Source organism: Bombina bombina, chromosome 6 (genome assembly GCF_027579735.1).
Source record: "Bombina bombina isolate aBomBom1 chromosome 6, aBomBom1.pri, whole genome shotgun sequence".
NCBI classification, from domain to species: Eukaryota; Metazoa; Chordata; class Amphibia; order Anura; family Bombinatoridae; genus Bombina; species Bombina bombina.
In genome coordinates, this window is record NC_069504.1 from 607,855,699 (window position 1) to 607,881,145 (window position 25,447).

Genomic DNA, 25,447 nt, shown 5'->3' on the forward strand with positions numbered 1-25,447 from the left:
CGTTGTATGCAAAGCAACATCCCTTCTTGCCGGACGCCGGAGACCCACTGCTGGAAGAGCCGCCGGCTCCTGACCGAAAGGACTGGGTAGCCCTAAGCGGTGTCATTATCTTGAGCCATAAACCCATGTCCCGGTTGTCCCACTTCATATCCGGCTTCACCGAAAGCCGCTGCCTGAACTGCTCGTCATAGGACCACCACGCCATACCCCCATAAGTCCTCTGAGCAGCCGCTACCTCATCCAGGTAACAAAACAATGCTCCACCCTGATCCGGGAACCTACTCGAAAAAACACTCGCATAGATTACGAACGCTTGGAACCAATTTGAAAATGTTTTTGGCAATTTCCTATAGCGTTTTTTCCTCTCATCTTCCTCCTTCTTTGCAACATCCTTTTTGGAATCCTCCGGAATCTCAAAGGACTGCTCAAGAGGGAGGAGGGAGAACAACTCAATGAATTCTCTCTTACATATTTTCTCCCTCACATCGGCCGTTAAGTGCATTCCCAATGGACCAATGGAGCAGAGACACGAGCGTGACATCGCTGTGTCGGCCACCCTCAACTCAGCCCCGTCTGTCGGTTTAATGCCGGCACTAATTGACTCCTTAGCCATCCCTGCGCTGGCAACAGACTCCAGCACCGCACCCACCTTGGACCCCGTGACATTTTCACCGCTAACCTCAGTCCTACTTAAATCCGGAACAACCGCAGCCCCAGCCGGAGGCAACCATGATCTCTCCACGGAAGACCCCGGACCACCCTCCAACTTTGACAGAAGATCCTTTAAACCAGCCACCACTCTCCCAGCCACCGAATCACCACTAGCATCCTGCACACTAGACTCCCCCAAACCACCACTTTGCCCAGAAATTAAAACTGTCTCACCTGTCGAAGCCTCTGTAGAACGCTGGCCACTCGGGAAGCTGACAAGCGCCGTCTGGAGCCCACCGATGCGCTGCTCCGTACTACTTCCACCTCTGTCTGGTATCCTGACAGTCGACCGTACCTGCTGGAGCGACTGCCATGGTTGATCCTGAAAAACAGTATCACGTGAATACATGTCCCCTTGTACAACACCTCTCCCGCCCCTCCCCCCCCTAATAAGGCTGGATCCCCTAGCCGTACCCTCCCCCCTGCCTCTCTTGGGAGCTCCATAACCTTCTCCACCAGGCCACATAACATCCGCCACAGGCCGTCGCCGCGACCTAGCCCTCCCTAAACCAACACCTACTCCAGGCCCGGCAGGCCGACTACCCCCCCTTTTAGTACCACGCTCAGATGCAAAACCAGCCCTGGCCACCCTGCTACCACTTGCCATTTCACCCACGCTTGCCATAGCTCCCCCCCTCACCTGACTTCCACCAACCGGTTGCACTTCCTGCTGCACGCCGTCATCGGGCTCCAGACGAATAGTGTCAGTCCAGGAGCCGTGCAGGCCAGAGAAGTCCTCCTCAAGGCCGTCAAAAACATCTGCCGTTGTGGATGGACCAGGCTGAGGCTCTGGCCATTGCCCTGTGGAACTAGGAACTGCAATAGAAAAACTGGCATGTGAGTCACAAAAATCAGCACCAGCAACCCTCCCCACAGAAACAGGGACCCTGAGAGGGTGACTGACAACCCCGTGGGCCCTGCCAGAATCAGACCTAACATTAGACCCCCTAAAACGTTCCACAGACTTAACAGTGACCCCAGGGGAAGGAGGGACATATTCCTCATCAGAGGAGTCTAAATATAAATCAACTACACCAGCGTCTAACTCAAATTCCTCCTCCTCCTCCTCGGACCCATAATCCATGTCCACTAACCCACCTCTAGGCATATCAGGGAATACAGGGCCCACCCCAGTAATATTGTCCCCACTGTGCCCAGGGCCTGCAAAAACATGGCCGGATTGAATCACCCTCCCCTCCCCCCCACTGCACACTCCCTGAACCACAGAACCAAAACCCTCCCCCTCACTGAGGCTGTCCTCCACAACTCCACCAAAAGAAACAGCAGGGACTCCCAAATCAACCACCACCCGCTCCCCTGTAAACCCAGCCGCCACTACAGCAGGTCCGCTAGGGCTGTGGGCCTTTTTCAAAGATACTTTACCCTGCTTGGACAAAGTAACAGGGAAGGCCTTCAGCTCCGGTGGTCCGCCGCTCCCCGCCTCCGATGACGTCACCGGCACTTTTCCCGCTTCAGCCGCAGCTCCCAGAAACACGACCGGCCCAGCAGGGCTCCTAACAGTACCGGAACCAGGCTTCTTCACCCCAGCAGTTCGCCGGCTCACCTCTGGACTCAGGCGCGCAGGAGGCCTGGAACGCCTCGTGGACTTCTTCCTGCGACCTTCCTGCTCCTCGACCGGATCTCCAAGCAAGCCACGGACCTGGGACTCCAGCCAGGTAGGTCCTTTCTCCTTAGCAGCCTCCCGGAGCCTCTCTAACAGGACATCCACCCCAGCCATGACGCAGCTGAGCCGGAAAGCCACGCAGAAACAAAGAAGAAGATGCTTTCTGCTATAAAATTTTTTGCAACTGCTGGCTTTCCCGCTCAGCTCCGCTATAAATAACCTCCTACCCTGCTCCGCCCCTCACTCCTCCTAACTACACTGCCTACTTCCTCTGCGGTCAAAGCTCCCTCCAGCCAGCTTTGCACCGCTTCCAGGAGCCCCTTTCAGTAATTGACACTTTCACTGGCCAACAGTGTTTTTATGCCTTCACAGTGTTGCATGCCACATTCCATATGAATTTTAACAGGGAGGAATCACTGAAATGTCCAAAATTGTCTCACTGCTACTTTAAATTCATTTTCAGGGTATTTCGGACTGTAGCTTAGGCCAGTAGGATTTTTTAAAAATATTTTTTATTGAGGTTCAAGCAACAACATAACGGACAGTCAAGGTCAATGTACAAAAGTATTACAGCTCTAGGTGATACAACAAGACATTTGAGCTGTGTAAAGAAAAAGAAAGAAAACATAGCAAATATGATCATGCTATGATTTATGACTGTTAGAATTTTACTCTACTTATTGTTTGATGAAACTTTTGCCTCCTTAGTCAGATACAAGTCCATCTTGGACTTTCAATGCTATTGCATATTACAGTTGTCAGAGGGTGTGTGTGAAAATACAGGGCCACTCTTGGACCCTCAGTAAGGATATATAGGTAGAAACTCATCTTAAATATAGGAGCAACATAATAATGAACTAACAAGCATTACTTACATGCGTATAGCAGAGCTACTCAGAGTATATATTAAAATGTGCAAAGCACAGATAAAAGATGCAAATGAACAGTGTTTACAATCAAATAGTAATGTTGCCCAAGACAAATAGGACTATAGAGCATACACAGGTAAATACTAGCGAGCTATGTTTGCATGTTAACTACCAAACTGCCTGAGTAGAGTAGAGTAGAGTACTGTAACTTACAATCCAGGGGGCTTTGGGTATACATAGCATATATGTTGACTAACATACTGTAGCACGTCTAGCTAGCTTTTTGCCTAAATTTGATTAAAGTAAAATAATATTGCATACAGTGTAAGCACATCACGGATCACATTTTTCTGCTTCATTAGACTCTCAATTGACTACACAAAAGGCTACCAACAGATCTTTAGCAAAAGAGGGACACCCCCCACGTCAAAAAAAAATCATAAGACCAAAGTAATGTAAATAAAATTCTAAATAAAGTCATATCTTTTAATAGTCTTAGGCAGCAAATCAAACACAGACTCGAACCACTGGTTTAGCTATGTGAGTTCTGTATTCAATTAACCTTTGCAGAGACAGTGCTAAATATTTTTTATCTTAATTGGACATTTAATAATAAATTCTTTAAAACTGCTCTCTGCTTTCCTCATTACTATTCTAAATTCTGGCCTTTAAAGTTAGCAAAAATGCACAGTAACACACTACATAGCATACACTTACACATGCAGATACACACACAGTACATAGCATACACTTATACATACAGATGCACACACTACATAGCATACACTTACACATGCACATACACACACACTACATAGCATAAAATTACACATGCAGATACACACACACTACATAGCATACACTTATACATACAGAGACACACACTACATAGCATACACTTATACATGCAGATACACACACACACTACATAGCATACACTTATACATGCAGCTACACACACACACTACATAGCTTACACTTATACATGCAGATACACACACTACATAGTATACACTTACACATGCAGATACACACACACTACATAGTATACACTTATACATGCAGATACACACACACATACTACTTAGCATACACTTACACATGCAGATACACACACACACTACATAGCATACACTTATACATGCAGATACACACACACACACACTACATAGCTTACACTTATACATGCAGATACACATACTACATAGTATACACTTACACATGCAGATACACACACACTACATAGTATACCCTTATACATGCAGATACACACACTTCATAGCTTACATTTATACATGCAGACACACACCCTACATAGCATACACTTATACATGCAGATACACACACACTTATACATACAGACACACACACACTACACAGCTTACACATGCAGATACACACACATACACACTTATAGATACAGTTAGACACAGACACTACATCATATATGGGTATCTGTAACTCATTGTATGGGGTCCTGGGGTTGGCAAGCATATTAACTGGCAGTCTGAGGCTGCCACTCTTCGTTACCCTGGTGTTAGCACTGCTCATCGTATAAAACTGAAAGCATGCTAGTATTACCAGAGGTTAGAGGTCATCACTACCAGGGGTTAGAGGTCACTATTACCTGAGGTCAGAGGGTATACAGCCTTCCTACACCTGCTTAACCCACACACCATTACTTTTCCACAAGAAATCTAACAGGTATATAACCCTGGGAGAGAAAAGCCAGCTGCTTTTATGTGCCCAATAGAATTATTTAAAATTATAAAAAAAAAATGTAATGCATGGGGCAATGCGGGACAGATGGCTAGCAACCCGGGACAGACCCCTAAAATCGGGACTGTCCCGCGAAAATCGAGACAGTTGGGGGGTATGAGATTATAATCTTGCTTGGAAGGTAGGCCACATTTAGAGCAAAGAATGATACACCTAAGTAAATGTGACAGGATTGGCAGGCAATTAAGCATAGTACTAGAGAAGTACACTAGATTTGGCTGGTGTAGGATCACATAACATGAACACTGAAAACTATACTGTAGGTAAATACATAACAACACATACCCCATATACAATAGCACAATGCAGCTCTGATGTATAAGGGAGATATAGTGATAACTATTACTATAGAAGAGCCTTGCCATATAGGTCTATGGTGAACATTATACATGTGGTATTGTAGCAACATAAGTAGGATAGAAAGACCTACAAGAAACAGTCATAAACATATATATATGTATATATATATATATATATATATATATATATATACAAAAGTGAGATCATATACACGCCTATATAGGTGAAGGCTAGAACTATGCGCTTTAAGAATTACATACTAAAGATACGCTTTCTGGGCTAGGTAACCTGGAGCAATAAGCTAATAAGTTAAATATCTGTTTTAGAAGAAGTAAAGTTATAGTCCAGTCCGTGTTCTTATAGATTGCTTGGGCCAGGTGTCAATTTATACTCAATCCACTCCAGAAATGTCAAACTGGGACCAAGTCCACGAAATGAGGGGCTGCAGGGCACAATAAGGAGAGCCATGTTCAAGAGATGTAGGAATCATCTCTAGGCAGAGGACCATAAGACATTGCCGTGTATATGCGCTTACCACAGGCCCCTCCAGACCTAACCATGTGGGCTTATGTTGGGGAATGACTCTTAGGTCACGGTTTCCATGAGGGGAAATAGCTTAGGGCTCAGGAACATCTGTGACTCGATTCCACAAACCGACCGCATCCGCGGGAGTCAGAGCCAAAATAAAACAATCCTTGGCATTGCTGATCATCGGTGCTAGCTTCCGATTGCTCCTCATCTGTGGGGTTGTTACCGTTTGTTCGGCACTAGGTCTCTCTAGCACACTCGTGCCCTCAGTAACAGATTCCAGGGCCGTAACTGTAGGGAGCTCCAGCGGGAGTGAGGTGTATGTTTGTAAGCTCTCAGGCCACTCTTTAGTATGTTCGGTTGGGAGTTTGCTACTTGTTGTTTCTGCTCTCAATGAAGTTTGCTCATGTGTCTCCTCTCCTGTACATACAGATAAGATTAGATCGTCCATCTGGTCACAAAACTTCTTCTCAAAGTCCTTCAGAAGCGAACTTAGGCTATAATAGAAATCCTCTATGACTGGTGATTTGAGGATGCCACTAGTAGCTTCCCAGACTCTGTAACAATGCTCCCTTTAAGCGTATAGGCTCTGTTACAAGGCAGTCCAGTATCCTATAACAGGATATCGTAACCCCAGAGTTTGTGTGCGGGGGTAATTTGCGGCAGCCCCAGACCTATGCTTCACTTCCGACACAGGGATAGCTTCTTGGAATTTTCATGCTGCATAGTTATAGCGCGCTGCAAAAATTGTTTCCAGGCCTGTGCAAGCGTGGATAACATAGCTGTCTCAAAGAACATACGCAAAGACCCTGTCTGATCCCCAGAACTGGGCATATATCAGTTCCAAGCAGGAAAGACCTTCACAAATCTGTAGGTTGAAGTATATTTACTATGCAAAGCTGTTATAAAGTCTCTTAAGCTTCAGGAGCTTTACAAAAACACATCTTGCCACAGTGAGAACAGGCTCCGCCCCCTCAATTTTTGTTTTTTTTAGGAAATGGTCCATGCCAATTTTTTTCCAGGTGTCTTGGGATACTTACAAAGATGTCAAAAAGGAAAGTTTGGCATCTCATCAAGTTCCATTAGGCGTTGAATTTAATAAGTGTAAAATAGTCTTGATAATACTTTGAAAAGGGTCAAGAAAATTGATTGTGATTGCAGAGAAAATTTCACCTCCATGCTAAATATGAGCCTTTTTTTGGCAAACCAAAACCTAGTGCTCAGCTCTGAGAAAAACCTTTAAAAATCTGCTATTGTTATTGGGTCAAAACGAAAAGTTCCCTTTCTCAGCTAAAAATCTTCTGAAAAAAGTGTAGCTTGTTAACCACCCCATTGTTTGAACAACATCACTTTTCTATTATATGGTTATGTTAACATTATGTTTATTTTCATTTGTGTTTTCTTATTTAGGCACACATATGCTTAATATATGTGTACGTCTACTATGGATTTTATAATTCCGTTACAAGATACAGAAACTATCGCCTAGATTACGAGTTTTGCGTTAGCCTTAAAAGGCAGCGTTGAGAGGTCTCAACGCTGCTTTTAAACGCCCGCTGGTTTTACGAGTCTGGCAGGTACAGGTGCACCGCTCACTTTTTTCCGCGACTCGAGCATACCGCAAATCCACTTACGTAAATTGTGTATCCTATCTTTTTAATGGGATTTGCCTAATGCCGGTATTACGAGTCTTGGAAAAAGTGAGCGGTAGACCCTCTCCTGTCAAGACTCCTACCGCATTTAAAAGTCAGTAGTTAAGAGTTTTATAGGCTAACGCCGTAACATAAAACTCTTAACTAAAGTGATAAAAAGTGCACTAACACCCATAAACTACCTATTAACCCCTACAACGAGCCCCCCCCCCCCACATCGCAAACACTTAAATACATTTTTTAACCCCTAATCTGCCGACCGGACATCGCCGCCACTTCAATAAATATATTAACCCCTAAACCGCCGCACTCCCACCTCGCAAACATTAGATACATTTTATTAACCCCTAATCTGCCCTCACTAACATCGCCGACACCTACCTACATTTATTAACCCCTAATCTGCAGCCCCCAACGTCGCCACAACTATATTAAATGTATTACCCCCTAAACCAAAGTCTAACACTAACCCTAACACCCCCCTAACTTAACTATAATTTAAAATAATCTAAATAAAATTACTACAATTAACTAAATTATTCCTATTTAAAACTAAATACTTACCGATAAAATAAACCCTAAGATAGCTACAATATAACTAATAGTTACATTGTAGCTAGCTTAGGGTTTATTTTTATTTTACAGGCAACTTTGTATTTATTTTAACTAGGTACAATAGTTATTACATAGTTATTAACTATTTAATAACTTCCTAGTTAAAATAAATACAAATATACCTGTAAAATAAATCCTAACCTAAGTTACAATTACACCTAACACTACACCATCATTAAATAAATTACCAAAATTAACTACAATTAATTACAATTAAATTAAATAAACTAAATTATGAAAAAACCAAACACTAAATTACAGAAAAAAATTAAATAATTAAATTTTTTAAAAACTAATTACACCTAATCTAATCCCCCACACAAAATAAAAAAGCCCCCCAAAATAATAAAAATCCCTACCCAATACTAAATTACAAATAGCCCTTAAAAGGGCTTTTTGCGGGGCATTGCCCCAAAGTAATCAGCTCTTTTACCTGTAAAAAAAAAAAAGACAATAACCCCCCCCAACATTACAACCCACCACCCACACACCCAACCCTACTCTAAAACCCACCCAATCCCCCCTTAATAAAACCTAACACTACCCCCTTGAATATCACCCTACCTTGAGACGTTTTCACCCAACCGGGCAGAAGTAGTCCTCCAGACGGTCACAACTCTTCATCCTATCCAGGCAGAAGAGGTCCTCCAGACAGGAAGAAGGCTTCAACCAAGCGGCATCTTCTATCTTCATCCATCCGGAGTGGGTCCATCTTCAAGACGTCCGACGCGGAGCATCCTCTTCTTCCGACGACTAACACTAAATGACGGTACCTTTAAGTGACGTCATCCAAGATGGTGTCCCTTCAATTCCGATTGGCTGATAGAATTCTATCAGCCAATCGGAATTAAGGTAGAAAAAATCCTATTGGCTGATCCAATCAGCCAATAGGATTGAGCTCGCATTCTATTGGCTGAAGATAGAAGATGCCGCCTGGATGAAGACTTCTACCCATCTGGAGGACCTCTTCTTCCCAGATAGGATGAAGACTTTTGCCCGTCTGGAGGACCTCTTCTTCCCGGATAGGATGAAGAGTTCAGACCGTCTGGAGGACCACTTCTACCCGGTTGGGTGAAGACGTCTCAAGGTAGGGTGATCTTCAAGGGGGTAGTGTTAAGTTTTATTAAAGGGGGATTGGGTGGGTTTTAGAGTAGGGATGGGTGTGTGGGTGGTGGGTTGTAATGTTGGGGGGTATTGTCTTTTTTTTTACAGGTAAAAGAGCTGATTACTTTGGGGCAATGCCCCACAAAAAGCCCTTTTAAGGGCTATTTGTAATTTAGTATAGGGTAGGGATTTTTATTATTTTGGGGGGCTTTTTTATTTTATTAGGGGGATTAGATTAGGTGTAATTAGTTTTAAAAAATTGTAATTATTTTATTTTTTTCTGTAATTTAGTGGGTTTTTTCCGTAATTTAGTTTATTTAATTCAATTGTAATTAATTGTAGTTAATTTGGGTAATTTATTTAATGATAGTGTAGTGTTAGGTGTAATTGTAACTTAGGTTAGGATTTATTTTACAGGTAAATTTGTCTTTATTTTAGCTAGGAAGTTATTAAATAGTTAATAACTATTTAATAACTATTCTACCTAGTTAAAATAAATACAAAGTTGCCTGTAAAATAAACATAAACCCTAAAATAGATACAATGTAACTATTAGTTTTATTGTAGCTATCTTATGGTTTATTTTATAGGTAAGTATTTAGTTTTAAATAGGAATAATTTAGTGAATTGCAGTTATTTTATTTAGATTTATTGCAATTATATTTAAGTTAGGGGGGGTTAGGGTGAGACTTAGGTTTAGGGGTTAATAACTTTATTATAGTGGCGGCGACGTTGGGGGCTGCAGATTAGGGCTTAATAATTGTAGGTAGGTTGCGACGACATTGGGGCAGCAGAATAGTGGTTAATAAATATAATTTAGATGTCAGCGATGTTGGGGGCTACAGATTAGGGGTTCATAAGTATAATGTAGGTGGCGGCGGTGTCCGGAGAGGCAGATTAGGGGTTAATAATATAATGTCGATTGCGGCGATGTCGGGGGCGGCAGATTAGGGGTTAATAAGTGTAATATTAGGGGTATTTAGACTTGGGGTTCATGTTAGGGTGTTAGGTGTAGACATAACTTTTATTTCCCCATAGGAATCAATGGGGCTGTGTTAGGAGCTGAACGCTGCTTTTTTCTAGGTGTTAGGTTTTTTTAGCCGGCTCTCCCCTATTGATTCCTATGGGGAAATTGTGCACGAGCATGTTTAGCCAGCTCACCGCTACCGTAAGCAGCGCTGCTATTACAGTGAGATGTGGAGCTAAATTTTGCTCTTCGCTCACTTTTTTGCGGCTAACGGCGGGCTTAAAAAAACCTGTAATACCAGCGTTGTTTGTAGGTGAGCGGTGAGCATAAACTGCTCATTAGCCCCGCAAGCCTTACCGACAAAAACTCGTAATCTAGCCGTATATGTTAAAGGATTAGAAATGTCAACATAAAATTATCAGATAATAACATACACAAGGTACTTGAATGATCAAGTAATATATCTGCACTCACTATTTTCAAAACCAAAGCCTCAAATGTTTTTTATTGTATTGCTGTGACGTCATGATTGCCAGCCCCCCAGAAACAGCAGTCCGACTCTCTAAACCACCCATCCTTTTTAAATAAATTACCTAAGGGATTAAATGCCCTACATCTCTTGAGTGTCTGCTTGTAACATAACTAAGTAATAACTTAACACTTAACTTAACAGTTGAAATTTAATAACTTTGTCAATAAAACGCGACACATTAGGTGGGTGAAAGACCCGTGGGTCGTATTTATTAATACCAGCAATGGGAACTGGCAACGACAGGTAATAAAACACGGGTGGCGGCAATGGGGGCCTACATAACTAACTATATATAACCCCTTCTAGAAAAATGGCCAAGGGACACTGCTGCAGACCACAGGGCAGAGATACTCAATGCAGCTTTGAAATGTTAGCATACAGAGCCTGTGGTGTCACCCTGACTGCAATGGCCATCATTCAAACTTCCTTCCAGCCTGCAGCCGTGATCCTGACCACCCGCCACAAGAGACAGACCTGCAAATTAAATGGTCCAGTCTCTTGCCGCCACCACTACACCCTTAGGAGTAAAGCCTGCCTGATGATCTGAAGGAACAGATCTACTCCTGCCGGTTCTAAATGAACCCCATCCTGCCTATATAAACCCTTATGGGCTGCTGAGATGTTCCCATGCTCGATAACAAATCCCTCGAGGTCCCCAACCTGCTTCCTCAGGTCTCTATTTATCTTTTTTTCTGACCTGGAAAGCCGCTTCCACCTCAATCTAGGGATCACATTCGACCACCTGATTCGCACACCTGGAAACCAGAATCTGAACTGCCGCAGATCCGCCTGCATTGCCCGGATTAAATCTAATGTGGGGATGGCCCCCACGTCATTGCCGCCAGCATGTAAGATTAAAATGTGGGGTTTTTCCCACCTTCTTGCGGAATACTGTAACAATGCAGGCAGATAAGCCCAGGACAAACCCCTGCACCCTAACCAATGCAACACAGCCTTGGACGATGGAAATCCCAGCTGCTGTCCTCCTGGCATGGCCGCAGCTCGAATTGCAGCCCAGTGCATGCATGAATGGCTGACAATCCACACCCATACAGGACCTGTACGTATGCCTGAAACAAAGAAACAAGAGTTAGCTTGCATACTTACTGGACCTGACCACAATTTACCATGGCCAACCCCCCTTTTTGCTTACCCATGCAAGCCCAATTCCCTTGATGCCCCCTCGTTATCAACCTTTACACTTATGCGTACAGAGGCCTGACATAGGATTTGTACCGCTGAGATCTCCAATGCCCCAAGGAGCGACTACGATCCGAGGACCAATCCAGCTCTGCCGCCATCATCGCCGCCCCCACTCTGAATGAGTGAGGGGCAATACGCGACCCATCAAGACCCGCCCGCTGTGCTACGTGACCTAACACCTTCCTGAACTGGTATCTGGTCAGCGGGTCTCCATTTGCATGTATAAGAAACCTGGAGGAGCCTCCTGGCCGCACTTCCAGGTATGAAGAGACCAGACGTAATGGGCAACAGGTGACCCCTGGCTACCCCGGCAGGGAAAGCCAGGCTCCCCGGCCCTCCTGGTCTGTCTTAGACCTGGGGATAAAAAGAAGCACTGAATCATCCACAACCCTAACATGATTGTTCATGACTCCCTCCGATACCGCCGTCTTTGCGTGTGGGACTAGCTCCCCCACTCTCAATGCCCCGTGAAACGCCAGCCCAAAGGCCGCCCCGAAGAGCTGAGCCTCAAAAGGTGAAGACAGATCTCTGGCAGTACCGCCAGCAATTTAACCAGACGTTCTGCTGTAATGGGTTCCCTAGCATCATGCCTCGGAACCTCCATTCGGCCCCACCCCCGAATTAACTGTTTCACTAGGATGGAGCGCGACGCATCTTGAAATGCATAAAACCTACAAAAGAATGCTACGGCCGATAGCCTAGAGACCACTGCCCCCTTTTTTACTTGATTACCTCTCAGGTCAGCCAGTCACTGTAGAAGGAATCTCTGTTCACCCTCGCAAGAAGGAAACTCACGGAGGTCACAGAAACTTACCCACTCACTCCAATACCTCACGTAGGCCAACCAGGTGTTGGGTGCCAATGAAGCCCGCTATAGGGGGATCAGCCGTTGCAGTCCTTCGCCATCTGCCACAGAAAAGGAGGTCAAGAAAGACGATTAGGAGCCGCAGTCTGCGCCGCTGCCCTAAACGCCTCCCACTGGAAGCGAGGCAATGCATCCGCCACTATGTTCTGCACCCCGGGGACATGCCGAGCCCTGAAATCAATGTTCAACTTCAGACATCTCAACACCAGGTGTCACAGGTAATGCACTACCACAGGCGATGAAGCTGAAAGTCTGTTGATGGCAAAAACCACGCTGAGATTATCCGTCCACAGCTCAGTTGCCACTACAATGGGAAACAGTTCTAAGAAGCAAAGGTTGCGTGTAAGCCCTAGGCCCGCCCACTCAGACGGCCATGGCTCCACACTCCATGCCCCTTCAAAGTATGTGCTGTATCCAGATGCCCCTGCCGCATCCGTAAACAGATGCAAAGACTGGTTGGACACTGGGTCACCCCTCCACATGCAGACACCATTAAAATCCTGTAGGAACCATTCCCAGACCTTCAAATCCACCACAAGATCTCCCGTGATCCGGATGCGTGAGAATGCTGTCCTGCCACCCCCTAATCTCCATTCTAACCTTTTGCTAAAGACCCTGCCCCACGGGATAACTCTCCCCGCGAAGTTTAGGAGACCTAGGAGTGACTGCAACTCCCACAGGGATTGTACTGTAGCCATGGCGCAAACTGCCTACAGCATTCTGGCCACCTTCTCTTTAGGCAGCCTGCATTCCCTTGCCACAGAATCTATCTCTATGCTCAGAAACGTCAGGCACTTGCAAGGTCCCTCCGCTTTATCCTCGGCGAGAGGAACCCCGAACCTAGCCATCAGAATCCTCATGACGTTCATCAAGGAGGCACATTCCCCTGAATTGGCAGACCCCACTAGAAGAAAATCATCCAAATAGTGTGAGATCTTGTCATTCCCCGCCGCTGAGGCAACCGCCCAGTGGAGGAAAGTACTAAATGCCTCAAAATAAGCGCATGATATAGAACAGCCCATAGGCAGGCAACGGTCTACATAGTAACCCACTTCGAACCAGCACCCCATCAATCTGAAGGATGACGGGTGGATTGGGAGAAGACAGAACGCGGACACTATGTCCAATTTAGCCATCAAGGCTCCGGGGCCCCCTTTCCCTCACAATAGCCAGCGCGTCGTCAAACGACTGGTAATGGACCGAGCTCAAAACCTCCGGAATGGCATCATTCACCGACTGCCCCTTCGGGTAGGATAGATGTTGTATGAGCCGAAATTTACCCGTCTCCTTTTTGGGAACCACTCCTAGTGGAGAAATTACCAAATCTGGAATTGGCAAGTCCTGAAAAGGGCCTGTGACCCTGCCTAGAGCTACTTCCTTACCCAGCTTTTCCCTGACTGCCTCCGGGAACTGAGAGGCCGACTTCAAGTTCCTCTTGACCTTAGACCCCAGCACCTGGCCCACTACTGGAATATTAAAACAAAGGCGCAGACCGGCGTCCAGCAATCTAGCAGTCACCCTGCTCAACCACTTACAGATAATAGGGACCCTAAGAGGCGAAGCCGCCCTTTCCCGCAGCGCTTCCTTTAGACCCAAACCGTTCAGTTTGGGAGTCCCGCTTCTTGAAGCAATCAGCCCCAGGGTGTTGACCACTGCAGAACTTGCAGACATGCTTGAACGTGCAGGATGTGCCCCTTTTGCAGGCCTTATCCTGGTAACGCCAGCACACTCCCCCTTGCCACCGTTGGAAACACAGGGGCTGCCTGGGTCCCTGAGTAACTACTGCTGGGCCTGCTTGTGCCCCCGTTCTGCATCGAGATGCGCCCAGAGGTGGAGATCCATGGTCCCAAAGTCCAGCAATGGGTTACCCACCTTCTTTTTATGGTAGATAATGTCATACTCCCTCCAGGCTCTATCTGCAAATTTCCTACGTATTGCATTTATTGTGTCAACATATTTAAACAATGCGGTACCCTGATCTTTGAACCTCTCCAGATATCATGTGGCATATACCCGGTGCAATTCTTCAAATGTGTCGGGCCGTTTGAATTTTTTAGGGCCCGTCCCATCCTCCGCCATTTCTTTGAATTTAAATGTTTCCATGGATAATTCAAACATGTTGACGTACTTACCGTACTCTTCACCATTTTTGACTTCAGGTGGGCGGGCAAGCTGTGTACCTGACATGAGTATGTGTCCCCATGCACAGCCGCTTTTCTATTCACAGTCTGTGGTGAGCCCATCTGTACCCCCGGGGATTGAGATGTCTGGGCCAAACCACTCCCCGAGTTTATTCCTACTCATTTTCCTCAACATCCAGTACATCCTCCTATGGCCTTTTGTGTGCAAACCCAGGGACCCGTCTAAATCAGACCCAGACCCACTGGAACTAGAGGAATCACACCTTCCCCGAGAAAAACCAAATTGGCACTCACCGGATGAGGAGGCTGCGGGACCTTGACCGGATCCGGAGGGGCTGTGGTCGCCCGTAGGCATCGCCACCACTCTAGGCACTAGGGCTCTGGAACTCTGGGTAGCCGCATCTCTGCCAGATGAAGACGCCATGGAGACCTGGAACACAGAAGACAAGAGGGGAGTACCACTGGAAGAGCCAGCCGTCTCTTCCCTATCCTCCCCAGCCCCGCTTTTCAGATACCCCTCACGGTCACTATCACTCGCAGCATACAGTAAACTGTGATCCTCATTTGTACTTGCAGCCTGCCCACATTCATAATCCTTCATAAATCTATCTGCCCTGCTGTGCCCTTGTGGCTTCACCGTCCTGGCAGGACTAACTGTCCCCCTGTCAGTGCCCTCCAGGCCTTCGCCTGGGCTAGTGCTAATACTAGCATGCCCCCTCTTCACCGCTCCTCTCGTAACAACCTGCCCTGACCGCTAAGGTCCTGCTGGGCGATACGGTACCCTGCAGGCCTCCTGCATGCAGTTCCAGACTAATGGCACTGCTACCCAGGGCCGCAGTTACGCGAGGCCCCTTAGGCCCTGCTCCACCCGCAGGGGCTTTTCCTTGACCCCCACCACGTGCGGGGCCCGCTTTTTCCTTACTACCGCCTGACTTAGGCCGCAATCGCGAGGAGGGGGCCCTAGCGGTCTCCCCTCCTTTATTGCCAGCTGTTGCCGAGGCCCTTGTGTGCACACCTTGCTATGTATCACCTGCCGAGCCCCCCAGATGCACTTGCTGCCCCGCATCCTGAGTCACATTTGCCCCTTGTCTCAAGTCTGCCGTAACCCCCACTGGCCTAGAATGGGTCCCCCCAGCCTTTAGATGGCTAACATGAGTGCCCCCCTGAGCGGGTGTCCCACCTCGTGGTACTCCCTTCTTACCACTGGAGCCTGAGGGGGATGATCCGCTCTGCCCGACGACCAAGGATTGAGTGCCACGGGTGATAGTGACGTTACCGGAAGTGACGTCGGGACGCACAATGTCACCGGAATTCGACACAGCGGCCATCTTGGATGGGGCAGAAGATGAAGACCGGACAGAGGCCTGCACACCACGCAGAATGGAAGCCTGGGCCTGCACCACCACCACACCCGACGATGACCCACCCGTGAGGACCGACGTCAGAGACTGCAAGAGCGCCACCGATGTTGCGACGGATTCCCCAGAAAGGACCACCGAAGCAGGTAAGGCCGCACTGCTCCCACTACACGCACCACTGATTACCGGGCCTACCGAGCACTCTCCTGTGTGGAACCCTGAGCTCTCTAGGGACCCCTGCCTAACAGCGAAATTTTGGGACCCCTGCCTACCCGCTCCTTGCACCTCAGGCCCAGCACCCCCAGCAATTGCTACATGAAGGCCTGGCCCCACCGGCTGATATGCCTGGGCAGGCCTAGCCTCACCATCCCGCTCCCCCCCGTGCAGGGAAAGGGAACAGATTGGGGCTACCATCCCCCACAGAAGGGGAAATGGAAATAGACAGCCCTGAAACATGGCCCTGACCCACCGTGATAGTCCCTGATGGGGATGATGCAACCCACTCGATGTCCTCAAGATCCATCTCTTCCCATTCCACAGGTTCGCCTTCCATCGGAAAATCTGCTGCAAGCTGTGCTGTAGAAAGAGCTTCCAGGGATCCACAGGAGCAAAGAGGAAGTGGACACCCTGCACCTCCCATATATAAGGTTGGTAAACCCCTCCCAACACAATGCAACATTGTAACAAATACATACACAGCAGCAGCACTCACTTAACCAGGCCTTAACCCTTAGCTACGCTCCATGCTAATTGCCCTGCACTTTCTATATGTTGACTCCCACCAACACAAAAATTCGTGAAATACATCACTATAGCATTACAATGTTATTATGCTCATTTGTCTTAGAGGGGATTTAAACAAGATAGTTTACACAGCTCCTCTCCAGGCGGCGCGGAGAGGAGCTATCCTGGAGGGAGAAGACATCCTGCGAAGAGCGTCCTTTTCATACGGTCACTGCCGTACACTGAAGTTGAATGCAAGGTACCCATTTCAAAATGGCGTACCTTGCATTCAAATCAGCCAATAGCCATCCGCGCAGGATGTCTTTGCCCTCCAGGGTAGCTCTGCTCCACGCCACCGGGATGAAGATAGAAGATGTCCCCGAGATGGATGAAGGTGTCGCCTACTGGATGAAGACTTCTCGCCACCTGGATGAAGATGAATGTCCAGACTTCAGGAACCGTGAGTAGATTTTATGGGGTTAGTGTTAGTTTTTTGTTTGTTTTTTTGGGTGTTTTTTTTTTAGAATAGGGCTTTGGGCACTTGTAAAAGAGCTAAAAGAGCTGAATGCCCTTTTAAGGGCAGTAAAAGAGCTGAATGCCTTTTAAGGGCAATGTCCATACAAATGCCCCTTTAGGGGCAATGGGTATCTTAGGATTTTTTAGAGTTACATTTTTTTATTTTGGGGGGTTGGTTGGGTGGGGGGGTTTACTTTTAGGGTGAGACAGTAATTTTTTAAGGTAAAAGTGCTGTTTTAAGGGTTATTAGTAGTTTATTGTAGGTTAGGCTGTGTTTTTATTTTGGGGGGCTTTTTTATTTTTATACGGCTATTAAATTAGGTGTAATTGTTTTTATTTTTGATAATTTAGTTTATTATTTTTTGTAATCTTAGAGTTTTTTATTTTTTGTAATTTAGTCTTTATTATTTTTTGTAATTTTAGGTTTTTTATTTTTTTTCATAGTGTTTTTTTAAATTTGTAATTTAGAATGTTTAATTGGTAGTTTTTTTTTATTAGAATAGTTATGTTAGGTAAATTTTTAGTTAAAACTTAGTTTTTTTTATTTCACAGGTAAGTTATTATTTATTTTAAGATAGTTATATTGTATTTTAATTTAAAGTTAGGGTGTGTTAGGTTTAGAGGTTAATAGTTTAATTTAGTGTTTTGTGATGTGGGGGGAGTGGTTTAGGGGTTAATAGGTTTAGTTTAGTAGTTACGATGTGGGGGGCAGAAGGTTATGGGTTAATACTTTATTGTAGTGTTTTGCGATGTGGGGGGCCAGCGGTTTAGCGGTTAATAGATTTATTTAGGTGCCGGTGATGTCGGGGGTGGCGAATTAGGGGTTAATAACTTTTATTAGTGTCGGCAATGTCGGGGAGTGGTGGAATAGGGGTTAATAATTATATACAGGTAGCCCTCAGTTTACGCCGGTTAAGTTCCAGCAGGAATGGTTGTAAATCGAAACATTGTAAATTGAAACCCAGTTTATAATGTAAGTCAATAGGAAGTGAGGGAGTTAGGTTCCAGGGCCCTCTCAAAATTGTCATAAGTAACACCTAATACATTATTTTTAAAGCTTTGAAATAAAGACTTTAAATGCTAAACAGCATTATAAACCTAATAATATAGATTGTATCATCATCAAACTAAGTTTAATGAACAAAAACATTTGCTAACAGCACCTAATTAAATAATCACACAACAGACTGCATCATCATCAAACTAAGTTTAATGAACAAAAACGTTTTTTTACTTGCATTTTTCAGCAATCAGTTCTCTGCATTGTTAGCATGTTAGATAATATTGGGTCTGCACCTATTCTATGCATTTCAATCTGCAGTAATTAATAGGCAGTTAGGCACCCTCACCTTAAGCAGCTGGACAGGAAGATAATAGGGAAGTGGCTGCTCGATAGCTAATGTCTGTTCTGTGTACACAGATCAATTTCAGACCTGTTAAGCTTGCATAACTTTGCTGCAAAACAAGCGGACAGCTCCACCTACTGGTTATTTTAATTAGTGCACTGCTTTCCAAAGCTTTTCAATAACAGTCACATGACTGAAAAAAAAGGTTGTTATTCTGAAACGGCGCAAATTGAACCGGCGTAAACCGAGGGCCACCTGTATAATGTTAGCGATGTCAGGGAGTGGCGGATTAGGGGTTAATAATTATATTTGATGTCAGGGAGCCGCGGATTAGGGGTGTCTAGACTAGGGGTTTATGTTAGGGTGTTAGGTTTAAACGTAATTTTCTTTTCCCCATAGACATCAATGGGGTTGCGTTACGGCCATCTCCATTACGCGATCCCAGGTGTTAGTCTGATATAATTTTAGGAGATTCTACTCACTTGTGGAAGAGCACTAAATCATTGCTAGCAACACTGACCGGAACCTCACTACAAGTTGCAGGAACAACGCCACAGAAGGACTCCAGTTGTCAGTGTACCATGACTGAATACACCACCACTGCTGCTCAAAGTGTAATAATGTCAAAATGACAAATGTACTGTAGGTGGTGACAACATAACCACAGCAGTGTATAATAAAAAGTAAAGAATTCTTTAATAAAATCTTGAAAGCTTATAGCTTAGAAACATGTTGCTTTCAAGATTTTATTAAAGAGTTTTTAACTTTTTATTATACACTGCTGTGGTTATGTTGTCACTGTCTACAGTATATTTGTCATTTTTACATTATTACACTTTGAGCAGCAGTAGTGATCTGGACATCTGTATTCGGTCATGGAACACTGACAACTGGTAGTGAGGTTCCGGTCAGCTTTGCTAGCACTGATTTGTGCTCTCCTACAAGTGAGTAGAATCTCCTGATATCATATCAGACTGTTGTCTGAAGTTATTTCACCATGAGGAGCCTCCTCTAATTTGTTGTCTTTTAGATGTTGGCAGTCACCAATTGCTTAGGAGAGGAGCCCTGAATGGAGTGAATTTTTACTCCAGGGGTGAGATTACATATGCGACGTTGGGCGCAAAACCTGTCGTCGACAATTTTTAGTCTAATCCCGCGATCACATATACAGCGCAGCATACAAATTACGCGTGTATATTTTACCCGTTGCCCGCAGTTTTTACTCCCATTAAGTAACAGAACTCACGTTGCAAGTCAATATAACATATTCAGCACAAGAATGGAGACATTTTACTCCAATTCCACCTCGCAACATATAGGCAGGCCTTGTGCTGACTATGAAAGTACCATAACTCCCTGGAAGCCTTAAAAACCTAACGCATGTGCAATATCAACCTCTAAACTGCCATCCCCCCACATCACAATAACTAATAAAATAATTAACCCCTAATTCATCAACCCCCACAACGCAAAGCACCTAATAAACATATTAACCCCTAAACTGCCATCCATTCACATTGCAAACTACCTAATAAAATTATTAATCCACTAACCCCCACATCGCAAAGTACCTAATTACACTATTAACCTATAATCCACCAACCCCCCACAATGCAAAGTACCAAATTAACCTATTAATCCCTAATCTGCCAACCCCCAACCCAAAGTACCTAATAAACATATTAACCCCTAAACCACCACCCATATCACAAACTACCTAATACAATTATTAACCCCAAAACCACCAACCCCCAAAAAAACAAACTAACTAATAAATGTATTAACCCCTAAACTGCCAACCCACACAATGCAAAGTATTTATCCAAAAATTAAGCCCCCTAACCTAAAACCCCCTAACTTAAAGGGACATACATAATACTCATATGCTAAATCACTTGAAACTGATGCAGTATAACTGTAAAAAGCTGACAGGAAAATATCACCTTAGCATCTCTATGTCAAAAAGGAAGATATTTTACCTCACAATCTACTCAGCTCAGCAGAGTAAGTTCTGTGTAAAAAGTTATACTCAGCTGCTGCCCAGCTGCAGGTAAAAAAATTTAAAAAAATGAAGAAATGAACAGCAGCCAATCAGCATCAGCAGTGCTGAGGTCATGAACTCTTTTACTGTGATCTCATGAGATTTGACTTAACTCTCATGAGATTTCATTGTAAACTTCCTTACACTGAATAGGGAAATAACATGAGAGTGCACGAGGCTCAACCCTTCGGCTGTCCCGGGACAGACATATTGATATGCTGCTTAGAAGTCCTTTACAATGGGATGTGGCTACTGAGAAACTTTTGAGGTAAAATATCTTTCTTTTTTACATAGAGATGTTCAGTTGATATTTTCTAGTCAGCTTTTTACAGCTATACTGCATCACTTTCAAGTGTTTAAACATTTGGGTATTATGGCCTTTTAACCCCAATTAAAAAACACATACAATAAAAAATAACTACATAAAAAATTAATTAAAAATTACAAAAAATAAAAAACCTAAATTACTTAAACAAAATCCTAACATTACATTAAAATAAAATTAAAAAAAACTAACATTACAAAAAAAATAACATTACATTAAAATAAAAAAGCTAAGATTACAAATATAAAAAAGATAACATTACAGAAAATAACTACCAAAATTATCCAAAATAAAAAAAGTTATTCCTAATCTAATACCACCTTTAAAAAAAAAAAAACACCCCAAAATAAAAAAAAAACAACCTAATCTTTAAACAAATTACCAATACCCCTTAAAAAGAGCCTTTTTTAGGGCATTGCCCTATGTTTAACAGCTCTTTTTCTAAAAAAACAAACAAAGTACCCCCTAAAATTATAACCCCACACCCACCCAACCTCCCAAAATAAAAAAAAACTAATCTACCTATTTCTCCCAAAAAAGGGCATTTGTATGGGCATTGCCCTTAAAAGGGCAATCAGCTCTTTTTAAGCCCACCAAAAATTCAGCCAGTAGGATGTAGGTAGCTTACATTCTATTGGCTGATTTGAAAATGTTAGCCAATAGGAATGCAAGGGTACCCCAATATAAAAGGGGTACCTTGCATTCAATCTTCAGTGTGCGGCGGACGATCGCATGAAAAGGATCTCCTCGTTGAAGATAACTACCGCCAAGGACCACCGCTTTGGATCTGTGCCTCTGAAGACCGCTCCAGACCTCCGGCAAGAAGATAGAAGATGGGCCCACTATGGATGAAGATGGATCTGCCTGGATGAAGATCTTTCGCCACCGGAAAGAAGATGGGTCTCTGGTCAACCGATTTGGGGTTAGTGTTATTTTTTTTTTTTTAGATTAGGGCTTTTTTTATGGGCTGAAAAAGAGCTAATTGCCCTTTTAAGGGCAATGCCCATACAAATGTTTTTGTATGTTTTTTTTTATTTTGTGGGATTGGGTGGGTGAGGAGTTGTAATTTTAGGGGGTAATTTGTATTTTTTTTTAGATAAAGAGCTTTTTATTATTTTGGGGTGTTTTTTAAAGGGGTTATAAGATTAGAAATAACTTTTTTATTTCTGATAATTTGTTTATTTTCTGTAATGTTAGCTGTTTTTAGTTTTTGTAATCTTAGCTTTTTTTGTAATCTTAGGTTTGTTATTTTAATGTAATGTTAGTTTGTTTTTATTTTAACCCCTTAATGACCACAGCACTTTTCCATTTTCTGTCCGTTTGGGACCAAGGCTATTTTTACATTTTTGCAGTGTTTGTGTTTAGCTGTAATTTTCCTCTTACTCATTTACTGTACCCACACATATTTTATACCGTTTTTCTCGCCATTAAATGGAATTTCAAAAGATACCATTATTTTCATCATATCTTATAATTTACTATAAAAAATTATAAAATATGAGGAAAAAATGGAAAAAACACACTTTTTCTAACGTTGACCCCCAAAATCTGTTACACATCTACAACCACCAAAAAACACCCATGCTAAATAGTTTCTAAATTTTGTCCTGAGTTTAGAAATACCAAATGTTTACATGTTATTTGCTTTTTTTGCAAGTTATAGGGCCATAAATACAAGTTGCACTTTGCTATTTCCAAACCACTTTTTTTCAAAATTAGCGCTAGTTACATTGGAACACTAATATCTTTCAGGTATCCCTGAATATCCATTGACATGTATATATTTTTTTAGAAGACATCGCAAAGTATTGATCTAGGCCCATTTTAGTATATTTCATGCCACCATTTCACTACCAAATGCGATCAAATTAAAAAAATTGTTCACTTTTTCACAAACTTTAGGTTTCTCACTGAAATTATTTACAAACAACTTATGCAATTATGGCATAAATGGTTGTAAATGCTTCTCTGGGATCCCCTTTGTTCATAAATAGCAGACACATATGGCTTTGGCTTTGCCTTTTGGTAATTAGAAGGCTGCTAAATGCCACTGCGCACCACACGTGTATTATGTACAGCAGTGAAGGGGTTAATTAGGGAGCATGTAGGGAGCTTGTAGGGTTAATTTTAGCTTTAGTGTAGTGTAGTAGACAACCCCAAGTATTTATCTAGGCCCATTTTGGTATATTTCATGCCACCATTTCACCGCCAAATTCGATCAAATTAAAAAAACATTAGATTTTTCACAATTTTAGGTTTCTCACTGAAATTATTTACAAACAGCTTGTGCAATTATGGCACAGATGGTTGTAAATGCTTCTCTGGGATCCCCTTTGTTTAGAAATAGCAGACATATATGACTTTGGCGTTGATTTTTGGTAATTAGAAGGCCGCTAAATGCTGCTGCGCATCACACATGTATTATGGCTAGCAGTGAAGGGGTTAATTAGTTACACCAAGATTATGAGTTTTGCGGTAACAGGGGTGCGTTGCTAATGAGCATTTTTTTTCAACGCTCCCTTAAGACAACGCTGGTATTTTTTTTAAACCCGGCGTTAGCCGCAAAAAGGTGAGCGTAGAGCAAAATTTAGCTCCACATCTCACCTCAATATCAGCGTTGCTTACGGTAGCAGTGAGCTGGCAAAATGTGGTTGTGCACAATTTCCCCATAGGAAACGACGGGCAGATTCAGCTGCAAAAAAGCAGCGTTCAGCTTCTAACGCAGCCCCATTGATTCCTATGGGGAAATAAAATTTATGCCTACTCCGAACACCCTAACATGAACCCCGAGTCTAAACACCCCTAATCTTACACTTATTAACCCCTAATCTGCCGTCCCCGACATCACTGACACCTGCATTATATTTTTAACCCCTAATCTGCCGTTCCGGACACCGCCACCACCTACATTATCCCTATGAACTCCTAATCTGCTGCCCCTAACATCGCTGACACCTACATTATATTTATTAACCCCTAATCTGCTCCCCCAACGTCGCCGCTACTATATTAAATTTATTAACCCCTAAACCTAAGTCTAAACCTAAGTCTAACACCCCCCTAACTTAAATATAATTTAAATACAACGAAATTAAATTACTACAATTAAAAAAATTAATCCTATTTAAAACTAAATACTTACCTATAAAATAAACCATAAAATAGCTACAATATAACTAATAGTTACATTGTAGCTAGCTTAGGGTTTATATTTATTTTACAGGCAACTTTGTATTTATTTTAACTAGGTACAATAGTTATTAAATAGTTATTAACTATTTAATAACTACCTAGATAAAATAAGTACAAATTTACCTGTAAAATAAATCCTAACCTAAGTTACAATTACACCTAACACTACACTGTCATTAAATTAATTTACTAAATTACCTACAATTAAATACAATTAAATTAAATAAACTAAAGTACAAAAACAAACAAACACTAAATTACAGAAAATAAAAAATCATTACAATTTTTTTAAACTAATTACACCTACTCTAATCCCCCTAACAAAATAAAAAGCACCCCAAAATAATAAAATTCCCTACCCTATACTAAATTACAAATAGCCCTTAAAAGGGCTTTTTGCGGGGCATTGTCCCAAAGTAATCAGCTCTTTTACCTGTAAAAAAAATACAATACCCCCCCATTAAAACCCACCACCCACATACCCAGCCCTACTCTAAAACCCACCCAATCCCCCCTTAATAAAACCTAACACTACCCCCTTGAAGACCACCCTACCTTGAGCTGTCTTCACCCAGCCGGGCACAAGTGGTCCTCCAGAGGGGCAGAAGTCTTCATCCGATCCGGGCAGAAGAGGACCTCCAGACGGGCAGAAGGCTTCATCCAGGCGGCATCTTCAATCTTCATCCATCCGGAGCGGAGAGGGTCCATCTTGAAGCCAACCGACGTGGAGCATCCTCTTCTTCCAACGACTCCAGATGAATGAAGGTTCCTTTAAATTACATCATCCAAGATGGCATCCCTTAAATTCCGATTAGCTGATAGAATCCTATCAGCCAATCAGAATTAAGGTAGGAAAAATCCTATTGGCTGATTCAATCAGCCAATAGTATTGAGATTGCATTCTATTGGCTGGTTGGAACAGCCAATAGAATGTGAGCTCAATCCTATTGGTTGATTGGATAAGCCAATAGGATTGAACTTCAATCCTATTGGCTGATCCAATCAGCCAATAGGATTTTTCCTACCTTAATTCCGATTGGCTGATAGAATCCTATC